The 11,991-nt window shown below is 36.5% G+C and overlaps 1 long non-coding RNA gene across 1 annotated transcript in view; it reads left to right on the forward strand.

Annotated features, from left to right (window-relative positions):
- The window catches only part of LOC136847738 (uncharacterized), a 121,952-nt gene extending 113,597 nt beyond the window's left edge, over positions 1 to 8,355 (forward strand). Inside the window, exon 3 of the long non-coding RNA XR_010855819.1 lies at positions 8,206 to 8,355. This is a non-coding gene — a long non-coding RNA (uncharacterized lncRNA). The remainder of the gene's footprint in view (positions 1 to 8,205) is intronic.
- The last annotated feature ends 3,636 nt before the right edge of the window (positions 8,356 to 11,991 follow it).

Below are 11,991 nucleotides of genomic sequence, written 5' to 3' on the forward strand. Positions count from 1 at the left end.
AAAGCATGCTATAAAACGCAGGCGAACATGTCTGGCTTCGTTGGCCGAGGTAACGCATTCCATCGGTAGCCTTTCTGGGACAGAGATCTTCGGAAATGGTTAACAGAATCTAAAACAACAAAGAGCTTACGCCGTAATCACAGTTACTGCTTCATTAGCGTGGCAGGAAGCCGGGACTCTTAGGGTGAGCCATTTTTCTCCTTGTTAACCTTTTTGTTAACGATCCCCAGGTGCTCGTCAGGGGTCGTTTGTCGCTAAATTTACCTTATCAGTGTTCATATTTTGTAAATATTCAAATGGAACAAGCCTGAAGGTCCATTGCCTTTAAAGGCAAGCATTCGCATAATAGGGTGATTTTATTTTGAGAAAGGGAAAAACAAAGGAGTGAGGTCAAATTCTGGTGGTTTCTCGTACGGGCTGCTCATAGGAGCATTTTGACCTCGTGCTGGCATAAGGCCTGATTAATTTAACAACAACAAAGAGCATAAGAGATTAAGAATGGAAACAGTGAATTACTCAAAATGATGAAATATTATGATGTCTCTTGTTTTGTAGCTGGGCGAACTTTTTGGTTCTCTGATAAGTATTTACGATTGAGAATAGTTACATGATACCTGTAGTGTATTTGGCATTGAGTGGCTACTCAATCAGTGAAGTTAAACGACATTGGGTCTGGTCATTGGTTGGAGAGGTGACCACTAAAGAATGCCATTTCGGAAACTTTCTATTGACCTTAATAGTCTAATGGGAGTGCTTCCTCTTGAACTGTCTACCTAAGGTCATCTCTTTTTACCTTCTGTACTATAACTTGTGTGTTTTAGTCTTGAAAGGTTGATTGATTTTTACACACCTTTTTTATTGTATCCCAGAATGGGAAACGATGATTATTTCGTCTCTCTCTCTCTCTATCATGCCTACTTTGTTCATGATACAAGAAGTGGTATGGACTAGTATTTTCGAATCTTTAGCATTACACACGTTTATCTCTGTCTCTCTCTCTCTCTCTCTCTCTCTCTCTCTCTCTCTCTCTCTCTCTCTCGCTTTATGATCTATAGCCATTGCGCAAGACCTTCGCATAAAGAGTTTTTTGTCATGGCATTTGTTAACACTTTTTTAGCAGTGTTTTCATTCTGATCCTCATCCTTCGTTACCATAGAAGACTAAGACATCCCAAAGGACCGATCTTGTTTTTCTTGTTACTCTGCACTTGAATATCCTATCCCGCTAACAGCACCCCCCAAAAGCACCCCTCCCCTACACCTCTGTCTCTCTCTGGTGACGTAAGCCTTAACGCGCTCGCCTCATTTACGAGGTGTCCTAGGTTCGAACCCCTAGAGGAGATAGAGTGATCTAGGCGCGCTATGTTAAACCGATGGTGTTTCTTTTGAACCAAAAAAGGAAGTAAGTACCTGGTGATAAGTTCACTGCAGAATTGCAACCAGGCGTTGGAAGGGGAGAGAGAGAGAGAGAGAGAGAGAAACGAGAGTTGACATTTTCGTTCCCTCCCATGTCTGTTTGTTCTGACTACACTACGTAGTTTAAACTGCAGATTTAGATGCGTTTATTTCTCTCTCTCTCTCTCTCTCTCTCTCTCTCTCTCTCTCTCTCTCTCTCTCTCTCTCTCTCCCTCCTTCGGTGAAAACAGACGACAAATAACAAATGCAGATGGCCTCAAGGAAAATAGACGCTCACAAGTGTTTACTTCGCCGAGTGACTGACGAGATAAATGCTACCAAAACAACTCTTCAATGGATGCTGATGTGCTGAGATTAGACAGTGTTGCAGAGATTAGACAATGTTGCATGTTGCAAGCGACACCAGATTATTATTATTATTATTATTATTATTATTATTATTATTATTATTATTATTATTATTATTATTATTATGAAGGATAAAATCCCTCAATTTTTTTTTATATATTAGCATCTTTATAGAGAACTTTGAAGAGAGTATTATGCACTCCTTATCAGTCTATTGATATTGAGAAGTAAGCAGGGCCTCGAGAGATGTCTGTATAGACATTACTTCATCTAGGCAAGAAGTTATTGTGGGTTTTATTTCACATTTCGGCGCATCAAACTCACTCACATTATTATTATTATTATTATTATTATTATTATTATTATTATTATTATTATTATTATTATTATTATTATTATTACTATGAAGCATAAAATCCGATTTTTTTTGTTTGGATATATTAGCAGCTGTATAGAGCTTTAAAGATAATGAGAAGTAAGCAGGCCCTCGAGAGATGTCTATATAGATTTTAATTCATCTAGACAAAAAGTTATTGTGGGTTTAATTTATCATCAAGCTCTATTATTATTATTATTATTATTATTATTATTATTATTATTATTATTATTATTATTATTATTATTATTATTATTATGAAGAATAAAATCCAATACTATTTTTTTATATATTAGCATCTGTATAGAGAGCTTGGAAGAGAGTACTTAACGGTCCTGATCATTCTCTAGATGAGGAGCCAGCAGGGCCTCGAGGGATGTCTTTACAGATATTAATTTACCTAGACAAGAAGTTATAGTCTGTTTAATTTCACATGAAACTCTATTATTATTATTATTATTATTATTATTATTATTATTATTATTATTATTATTATTATTATTATTATTATTATTATTTAACATGAGCGCACAAGCTCATGTGGTACCGGCTAAAAATTCATTAATTCCCCAAAACTTCCTCCGAATAGAACGGCCAAATGCAAAAATCAATCTTACCCTGGTACAAGTCGAATGAAGTCTTTAGTGCAATTTGTGCATTAGCAAAATTAGAATGGAATCTGTTTGTTTTGTAAACAGTTTCCCGAACTGATGCCTGTTCAGCCGAGCTTACAGGGCAGACGAATGAATTTGCTTTCTTTCTTTGATCTGACAAATTGCCAAGGGTCTCTGTAACCTTCAAGACACGCAAAGAAGATCAAGTTTGTAAACGATAGTTTTTTTCTTAGATCTTGGGTCCGTTGTGCGGACAGCCCACCCAATCTCTCTATCTAGCCCAGAAAAATTAACGGGCAGTGAAAGAGTGGGGTTGAAAAACGAGTGAAGAGCTAGATCTGAAGCTGAAAGATAAACCATTACATGAACATTTTTCCAATGTTTGAGTCTTGTGAGAAAGTAACATTAATTTTAATTGACACGAATGATGAGAGACTATAAAAGTATTCATTTTTATTTTAAAAGAAAGTAAACGTTTACACCAATGATACAATGGTCCGCATGCTTTACATCATATTCCAAACGAGCAAGGAGCGAAATTGATTCATTCTTGTATGCAGGAACAATTGTTTCGTTTTAGGAAGCTCACAATTTTTTTTACTGCTCGCCCACATAATTGACGAAAAGCTAGACTTCTTGCATGTTAGAATTCCTCGTAATACCAGGTGGAGGGAGTGGGGAGGAAGCAGAGGGAGGGGATTAGGAGGGGAGGGAGGAGGGGAGGGGGAGGAAGAAAGATTACCTAAAAGCCTTTTCCTAAGGGATGCTGAGAGTAAGGCCGAAAAGCCGCTCTCTAATGTGGAAACTTTGTGCCCAAGTTAAATGTTTGTGCTGGACTAAAGTCAGCAAATACAAGAGGGAAATAAATGAGAGAAAGACAGAAAGAGAAAGAAAGAGGAAAGGAAGAGATGAAAATCAAACAGAAGTAGGAGGAAGATACACGAGAGAGAGAGAGAAAGAGAGAGAGAGACCTGAACAAACAGAAACTCAAGCAGTTTTACTGGTGAAATAATTAAGAGAAAGAGAGATAGAGAAAAAGTTGGATGTACAGGAGACACTCGAGTAGGCTGATGAGAGAGCCATGAAAGAGATAGATTACGCCCGAAAGAAATGACAACATAACTTTTCAAATTAAAGATCATTTCGGTTTCATCTGCAAAACCTACCGTTGAGGAAAACAATTAAAGAAGAAAAAAAGGCAGGAACCCGACGCGTTCATGAAAGATCTTACCGAAAACGGGAACTTTCTTTCGCTCGCGGCAAAATGGATCAAAGAAACCAAGGGTAAAATGACTCCCTTATGAACATTTATAGTTTTGTGCGACTATTTTTTTTCTAAAAAAGGGAAGACAGAATTTTAAGCTGAATTAAATTTATGATCATAAAGTGTTTATAAATAATTTATAATTATAAATTGTTTTAACGTAGTGGGCCCAATTCCATTCCGCTACTATGCTTTTGACTCTTGAGGCGAGCAGGTTTTAACCATTGAATGAAGATTATAAATGATCGGGCTTTATTGCTTCTAACCCCAGAATTCCGAAGACCGCCTCCCGCTTTCCCTCCCTTCTTCCATCATACACACACACACACACACACACACACACACACACAGGCGCGCGCGCGGACTCATTCCTTTGTTACTTTGCTCATTCCTTCAGATCTGCGCTTAATGAGACGTTCTCCGGTACTTAATTTTATTGCATGTTTACTGAATTTCATGTCTGCTCTCAACTTTTCCTTCTGCTCAACGACGCTGAAGTGATCCCCAGATTACCAGCTTTGCTTATTCAAGCGAATTGACTAGCGAAAGAAAATAGCTAGATAGCGATCTTCTTCTTCCCCTGCGTATCAGGTCATGTGATCAGTGATGCTGTTACAGGGAAACTGTCTCGTCGAAGGAGCAGGTAATCCCTCGACTAACGATTTTGTGTTTATTTTCATCTTTTTTTGTTTTGCTTTTAAATTAAACGATATACCGCACAAAAAGATCATTTTAGCGCCGAGCTCGTTGGCAAATTGACAAGGGGAATTCACCTGGGGAAATAATTTTGGAATTTCCAGAAACCGAGGAAATGGTAACAGAATAATTGAGTAAATCCTTAGGTTACGTTCCTCCGTGAGAGAGAGAGAGAGAGAGAGAGAGAGAGAGAGAGAGAGAGAGAGAGAGAGTCAGCATCTCGAGTCCAAAATTATGTAATCATCACCTAAATCCTAGTCGAGGAAACGAGTGAATGTAGCAAAGAATACTTCCCTGACCTCCCTTTGCTGCCCATACAACTCTTTGATGGGATTAATCATATTTGATGAAAGGGGCCAAGTCTTATCGTCTAGCCCAGAGTAAATCGACTTTTTTTATCGCTTAGTTTTTCATTTCCGCCGAGAAGGTTTTGTTATTGGTTTGTCTTTCATTCGGCATGATTTGCCTACAGTTGTCCGCAAATCGCCCTGAATGTTGATTCTAGAAACGTGTTATATATATTAATTTCATTACCTTCGCCAAGTCAGTTCTTGAGACCTTTAATCAACCATATCATATCCCTACTTCTGTCGCAAGGTTTGTATAAATCATATATATATATATATATATATATATATATATATATATATATATATATATATATATATATATATATATATATATTTGTATATAATATATTTATATATATATATATATATATATTTATATATATATATATTTATATATATATATATATATATATATATATATATATATATATATATATATATATATATATATATATATATATATATATATATATATATATGTGTGAATACATATGTGTGTGTATGCGTATGTATATATAGGTGTGAATCTGTATTCAAATACTCACACCACGAGAACGTACGCAAACACATATGCAAACACTGCATGGCACGCTACTAAGGAAGCCAATAAACAAGGCAAATTCTCGCGTTAACCCGCAACCACAAGAACTCCCGACCAAACACCTGGAAATCATTGGCACATCGGCTGACGAGGGAGACACTTATTCAGAGAGCGTTCGCTCTCCTTGCAAGGCTAATGCCTGTGTAATTGGCGATCAGGGAGCCGGCTCTTATACTGTTTTCCCAGACTCTGCTAACCATTAAGGACTGTGTCTGGTGGATGCAGGCGCTGACGGAATCTGGAGACTGTAGCTCTCCACTTCTTTTCATCTTTATTTCTTTCTTTCTTTGTACCGTCGTTGCGGGGTTATGTATTTGCTTTTTCCTTTGTCCTCCCTCATTGTCGGTTCTGTGGTGTAGGTTAGTACAAGGAACAAAGATGATTAAATTTTAGACCATGACTTTTTGCACGTTAATACGATGAAATGATGTTGTGATTATAGAACGGTTTCATGTGTTTCAAATCGAATGCGATTACTTTGGATGTTCATTTTTCAGCTTTCTATCTCGCCCTAGGAGTCTTCCACTGTCCGTCCACGTGTTATGATTGAAGCCCACCATTCCGGATTGGAAAGGAAAATTTTAGTATTGTGTTTATAAGTAATGTATGTGAATTATTAAATTAAAATATTTTAGCAAAGTGCCTTGACAAATGTCCTTTATTATTAAAGATATATATTTACGACGAAATGCTTGAGTCACTAATAAAAAAAACATTTATTGGTTGACGTCTTATATACCCAGAATGAATACTTATTTTTTTATATAGTTATGAGGAATTACCAAAGTAGTTGATGAAAAAACCGAATCAGTACGAATTGTCAGTAGGAATGGGCAGGAATAACTTTTGTTCAGTTTCATACTTATGGTACAATATTAATGTAAATTGTGGAAAAACATAATTTTTTCTTTTTTTAATTGATGCTCCTGATGAATTACCAACATTCATTATGTAAATTAATACTCTAAACGCATTTTCACTAAGAACAAATTATAATTTCTTGAATTTTCAAAGTTCATCGTACATTGCTCATATACACGTTACACACAGTTCCTCGTTTGACGGGTCGATATCGTTCTCGGCTAGCACTTTGCTGGGCCTGCGTTCGAGTCTCCGGCCGGCCACTGAAGAATTAGAGGAATTTATTTCTGGTGATAGAAATTCATTTCTCGGTATAATGTGGTTCGGATTCCACAATAAGCTGTAGGTCCCGTTGCTAGGTAACCAATTGGTTCTTAGCCACGTAAAATAAGTCTAATCCTTCGGGCCAGCCCTAGGAGAGCTGTTAATCAGCTCAGTGGTCTGGTTAAATTAAGGTATACTTTTTTTTTTACACATTTCCGTCACCGGCTTATAATAACCTCTTCTCTTCATGGGAATTATGCCCTGCAGTGCCTGGTATCAATTCGCGCATTAACCGAAAAAATAGACTGAATGTAAGCCGACTGCAATGGAATCGGACACGGAAATTACGCACACAGTAGTGTCAAATCGCAGCACTAAGCTTCTTTGCCCCAAATACCGGATGCATAATGAAGGAGTAGCTACACACGCGCACACACAGAGAGAGAAAGAGAGAGAGAGAGATCCCTCTCGATTTTTGTCCTGCTGTTAGATCAAAAGAGATTGTGTTTAGCACCACATGGTCACATACCGATAAACGTTTTACATGCATAACCACATATACCCTCTCCCACATACAAAGACACACACACACATATATATATACACACACACACACACATATATATATATATATATATATATATATATATATATATATACTATATATATATATATTTACTTTATCTTATGTTTTAATATCACTGCAACACATGATTTTGTCACTGTGTGATTTCATTATGGGTGTAACTATACCTAAGTGATTAACATAACCTTAGGAGTAATGTGGTGAACCTTTCAATAATTAATTGACTTGATATGATATTTCCTAAGTAGAACAGTTTGTATATTTCTACACTGAAATATCGAGCAAAAAAATTAAAACAAATAGAAAAGAAAAGCAAAAACTCTAGAGGAAAAAAAAAAAACTCTTGCGAGTAGGAAAAGAATGTTTGTCCAATGCGATTGGTGGCGGTTTTTCAGAATTGTTATAATTTTCGAAAATTCTTCAGAAACATGTAAATTTATGTTGTCACATAAACTACAGCGTGTCCGCGTTGTCTTCAGAAAACATTCTAAATATTATTATGATATCCTAAACCACAACAGCTTTGTGGTACTTTGTTCCCTAAAGGGGAGTAAATTTATGGACGCTATCTGCATTCCTTTCTGCCATTTTTTTTCCTTTCTCATTGGCGTCCTCCCACCCATCTCCTATTTCCTCGCAGCTGTCCAACTTCTTGAACTTTACCTTGTTCCAGATTTTACAGCTCATTTACCATCAAGTCATGTGGGCCAACTTTATAAGATTCTAAAAATATTGCGAAGTAGTCTCGTCTATCTGTTTATGACTGTAAGTAAGAATATCAAACTATCTTGACTTTCAAGTTACAAACAATCCAACTCGTTTTCTTTCAGAAGCCGAGCAAAACTAAATTGATTGACCAAGGCAGGCGATGTTGCGAAACGAATGCAATTGCATTCGCTGTGTGGAACAAAATTGCTTAGGCACGCATGCAGATATCGAGAGATGAGAAGGGAAGTGATCAGCCAAATACTTGTTGAAAAGTGAGTAGATATGTCTATATGTTTATTCTTAGCAATTGCAATATATACAATATATATATATGTGTGTGTGTGTGTGTGTATAAATCTTTGTCACGTATAAACGCATAATCTTTTAAACTGAACAAATGTTAAACGCTATACATCGCTTGAGAGAGATATATATATATATATATATATATATATATATATATATATATATATATATATATATATATATATATATATATACATACATATATATGCTTGTATGTATGTACTTATATAAACATACCGTATTTGTAGAAATGAATGATAGCTTTAGCTATATAATGCTTTATTATAAAAGTCTTATCCCGACGACAGGTTCCTCCCCCATCTTATCACTAAGTACTTTTGTGCTGACTTAGGTTAGCTTAGGCCTTAGGTAACCAAGTAGACGTGAGCTAGGTTAGATTTGGTAACTAAGTGTACTACGAATTAAAGAGAGCACTGACTTATGCTCCAATTACCATAAGTTTAGGTATAAATTCAATATGAATTAACATTTATTCTGTAAAAATATGTTCAACAATTTTAGTAAACAAGTTGAAATTGTACTACGTTTATATTAATATTAAAATGCAGTTGGACATGATCATCACACTCAATGTACTGTACAATACCACGCAGTGCAGAAACTGCCATCATTCTGTGAAGTACTCCCTGAAAACCGAATGTTGAAATTATTCAGTGGCAGTACCAAGGTACATACTGCTCCGCTATGCCCGAAAACGCAGAGGTCCCCTCTTTATCCGATTTGCAGCGTACGTACTCTCCCAAGCAAGCATTTCAGTAATGGTTCTCTGTTATCTTGTCCCCCTCGCATAAGCTGAGGCTAGACTTCATTTCAGCTTATTTACCGGGACGATGGTGCTCTTGTTCCATTTTCGTTTTCATGTTTTGTTGATTAGATCTGTCGTACGAGTGTGGACATATGTATGTATGTTTGTGTATGTGTGTGTGTGTATATATATATATATAATATATATATATTTATATATCTATATATCTATATACATATATATAGATATATATATTTATATATCTATATATCTATATACATATATATATATATGTGTGTGTGTGTGTGCGCGTGCGTGAGCACGTATGTGGATTCAAAAACGGTGACACTACAATTGCAGCTGTAGTTTGTTGAACCCTTCGAAGCATACTCGAAAATTTGTATTTCTTCAGCGTTGGGTTTAATTCCTCAATATGTTTCAAATGCACAAATGTTTTCTGTATCCTATAATAACAGCACAAGTCATATCAATACGATTTCTGTCTGATACAGTGGCTTGTCTCTCTCTCTCTCTCTCTCTCTCTCTCTCTCTCTCTCTCTCTCTCTCTCTCTCTCTCTCTCTCTCAGTAAGAACTGAGCCAGACCTAAGATGTTATTCATGATTTTGATTTTGTGATGGGTTAAGAGAGAGAGAGAAAGAGAGAGAGGGAGAGAGAGAGAGTTGGGTAGATAAATGCGGTGGGAAGTTTCGGAGTGAATAGTGCCAACGAAGATGGAGAAGATAATGGCGTCCCAAGAGATGCAGTTTTGGTGAGAGCAGGAGGAAAGAAGACCAGGCTCTAAAAAGCGTTTTGTAAAGTGTTGATGAAGAAGGATGCCTCGATCCAGTCTTCCTACAAAAATCTCGACCGTCGGCAATTAATCACAAGAGAGAGAGAGAGAGAGAGAGAGAGAGAGAGAGAGAGAGAGAGAGAGAATCTGATGAATAGCTGAGGAATGGTTTTACTTTGGCTGAGTTAAGGATTTTATCGTCGAGTCGTCCCTGTTTGACAATTTGGCGTTTTGTTTAACGCAGAACTGATCGCCCAGTAAATTCGACTGTTGCCAATTGTAGTTAGCTGACCACTGAGAGAGAGAGAGAGAGAGAGAGAGAGAGAGAGAGAGAGAGAGAGAGAGAGAGAGAGGCGAGGTATATCCAAACAATCTCGCTTGTTCGCTTCCCTTGGGTTAATGTTGATGACTAAAGAAAAAAATAAAAGACAGCAAAAAAACTTGACTTTATAAAAAAAAAGAGATTCACTCAGGCTTATCTCTTATTATCTTGTCGCTCCACATTGCACTAAGTGGCCAAAACTGATGGCAGAATTGAGGTCGTTTTTAGCGTACACAGCGGTTTCAATTTTGCCCCAGCGTTGCGTAATTGATTAAAAGCTTGTGGACGTAAAATTATCATTGTTACGGCTAGACCGCTCAGTCACATCTCTAGGCTCTCACGGGGCATGGTTAGGTTGGAGATGTCAAACAGCAAAGAGAGAGAACACCAAAGGGAACGGATGCAATGTAAAAGGCAGAAAGCCATGCAACTGAGAGCTTAAGAAATGACTTTAGAAATAAAAACTTTCAGTGTACACTACTTAATGCGTTGCTTGCGAGGGGGTACCCACCACACCAAGGGGTGGGGGAGGGTCAAGGATTTAAAATATGCCAGAAAACATGATGGTGTGGCACAGAAGGGGGTCACGTGTGACCAAAACTGGGTCACTTCTATTATGCGATTTCACTTTATATAGAAGTCCTGCGCATAATAATTTGTAATTAAGTACAACTAAATACTTATGCCTAGAAACGGGTCACGCAGAGGAATCATTTCTGAATATAATTTTCCGTACTACATACAAACGCTTTTGTTTGTTTACAGGTGGTTATTCTATAGACAGTAAAACAAAACAGGTAAAGAGTATTGTTAATATTCTTTATGAGGAGACCCTCAACTACTGCTGTCATGTTGAATGAAAGCACAGATTCAGGTATTTATTATTATTATTATTATTATTATTATTATTATTATTATTATTATTATTATTATTATTTCAAATACGCTCTTCTCATAAGAATGGATGGCTCCAAGAAGTATTTGCAATTAATCCAATTATAAACTTTTAAAAAAATGTAATTAAATTGACTAAATATAAAAAAAGAGTAAATATAAGTAAAAACCAAATCTTTCAGGCCAGCCTTGTGAGAACTGATAATCAGTTGAGTGGTCTGGTAAAACTGTTTTTATAAAAATAATATTGGGATGAGGTTGATAGCCCCATGTCCTTTTCCACTCTCTCACCCACCTCAGTCTGATAACCCCTTTTAAGGTACGTAATTCATTACTTAAGTCAACAGAAGCACAGTGAATTTTCCAGGAGACGGCCCAAGTTATTTACTCTCTGTGGAATTAACTTAGATCTCTCATTGTGCTTGACTAGATTAGAACCAGTAAGCAACTAAATCAATAATAATAATAATAATAATAATAATAATAATAATAATAATAATAATAATAATAATAATAATACTGTTGTTATTTTATTAACATTGCTATAAACGGCTATCGTTTATACGCCATCTCTGAATATTTGGACGTCTGTTCCAATGAGAGAGAGAGAGAGAGAGAGAGAGAGAGAGAGAGAGAGAGAGAGAGAGAGAGAGGCAATCTCTCCCGGGTATTTGCATCCGCTTGTCTGCTCACCAGATGAAATCTCTTTGAGATTTGATCTCTTCCGCGAAATTACATCTGGGATTTGGATGTCCCTTTTACTTTTAAACATTTTATACATTTTCTGTGTTTTTTATTGTTTCACATCTTATATTGCAGAGCTCTGGAA

This window comes from Macrobrachium rosenbergii, chromosome 17 (genome assembly GCF_040412425.1).
Source record: "Macrobrachium rosenbergii isolate ZJJX-2024 chromosome 17, ASM4041242v1, whole genome shotgun sequence".
Classification (NCBI taxonomy): domain Eukaryota; kingdom Metazoa; phylum Arthropoda; class Malacostraca; order Decapoda; family Palaemonidae; genus Macrobrachium; species Macrobrachium rosenbergii.